The sequence below is a fragment of the Schistosoma mansoni genome (genome assembly GCF_000237925.1).
Source record: "Schistosoma mansoni, WGS project CABG00000000 data, supercontig 0170, strain Puerto Rico, whole genome shotgun sequence".
NCBI classification, from domain to species: Eukaryota; Metazoa; Platyhelminthes; class Trematoda; order Strigeidida; family Schistosomatidae; genus Schistosoma; species Schistosoma mansoni.
The window spans coordinates 469,835-471,811 of NW_017386057.1; positions in this window are offsets into that span (position 1 = coordinate 469,835).

Sequence of the window (1,977 nt, forward strand, 5' to 3'; positions counted from 1 at the left end):
AGACAATATAAAAATGAATCAAGTAGGAAATTGTTTGATTGATAAGCAAATTAATAATACCCTGTACGATTTAATCAGCATTACAGTTAAGAACTTACTTGTAACCTTATAAACTTTTGATTATATTTTGTATACAAATATATTGTTTTGTTTCTATCTATAATGATTCATGATATCAATAAAACTGAAAAGAGATAAACTCTTTGATAAGAAAGCGGTTAATTAAATGGCAGTCGTTTATTTTTCTTTTGTCTATTCCATTTTCGCATCATTGGTTGCGGATACATTAGTCAAATCTTACAAGTTCAGTTAAAAAATAACTAGAAATGATGACTCATTTAAGTAAATGGCCAACGTAAGATTAGAATTATTGAAGTAAGAGAAAATTAGCGAAAATATACAAAGGAATTGTTATATTGATTAATAGTATTCCTGCTTATCAAGGTATTAAGACAATATTGGTATTTTTACCTTAGAGTATATTTCACACTGAATATGCTCACAACATAGTATAACCTTAATTGAAGAGTTACATCGATTATTCAATCTATTTAAATTACAGTGATATCTACTAACATGTTTTAAGGACCCTTTAAATTGAGATATTTCAGCATACTGAATACAGAGATCTATCGGTGCCAATCTATGAGTTTATACAGCTCCACGAAAATGAGTTGTCCTGAAGATGATAGTTTCAAGACATGCTAAAAAAAGTATAGCGACGACGATTGTTATGTATACTTCGTAAGCGTAGGTTCGAATATTCATCTTTAGGTCGATATATTCTGTAGAAAGAAGTAACTTCAATACTATGTTGGTCTGTAATGTACTGTGACAGAGTATCATTTGCACAATTTGGTTCTGCTTCGTTCGCTTAGCTGGTTTCATCATAAAGTTTTTATCAGTCCTCTGACTAACATCATCAGCACAAACTTCAGATACAAGTGATGTCTCTGAGTCTATCCATATATGGATAACAGCTTGTGCTGTCAACCTTGATCTTGATTGGCTATTGTTGACCTTTAACCTGTGATTATCTGCACATTTATTTTGATTGTCTCTCCCTATAACCTGATTCTTGGTCTTATATTCTCCCATGATTTTTCTGATTGCTGGATAAAATGGATCACTTTCGATGTGTCGACCGATTGCTGATTGACTTGAGTGCTAGGCTTTCAATATACATTGTGAGACTTCCAAAATATACTAGTTATTTTAAAGTTCAGAACAATATTTTATAGCTCTAATTATTTTGAGCACATCTGACTATGTGTTGGATATTTAACAGAAGAAAAGAGACCTAAGGATGTTCAATTTCAGCATTCAATGATCATGAATGAAATCTCAAACTCTTTAACCAAATATTTTGCCTATAATTTCACCCATTAAGATTCTTCTAAGTAAACTGATTTTGTATCCAGTAAGAACGTGATGAATGAACTGATCTTTCCTTCTCCATGAGAATAAATAATGTGAATACCTTGTACTATCATTTTGTAAGCATTCAACCACACATCTTAACATAAGGATAGGTGTGTTACAATTTGTCGGTTACTAGTTATCTCGACAGAGCAACTTGCATTTATCTTGACCTGCTTATATCAACTATTAAATAGATGGATTTAAAAAAAATATGGTTGTCACAAAAGGATCAAATATACGAAATCAACTACTCCAAACCATAGGTTGACAAGTAAAAAGTTCAACACAGAATTTTTCTTCAGCTGAAAGGTAGACAAAGTCTTAAGACATGCATGGCTTTCTGTCATTCGGCGTATTCTGAAATACGCTACGCTATTCACCCAACAAGCCACCGATCTTAGGGACGTCAAATAACAAATGACCGCCTTCAGGGAAGTCTTTCGTGTTCTCCGAAATAAAAAAAGTAGTAATTCTCATACCAAGTTATCTTTTATTCCGTGCAACGATTCTATAATAATTAATTTTTAATTTCAAATATTGACTAATAATAATGTC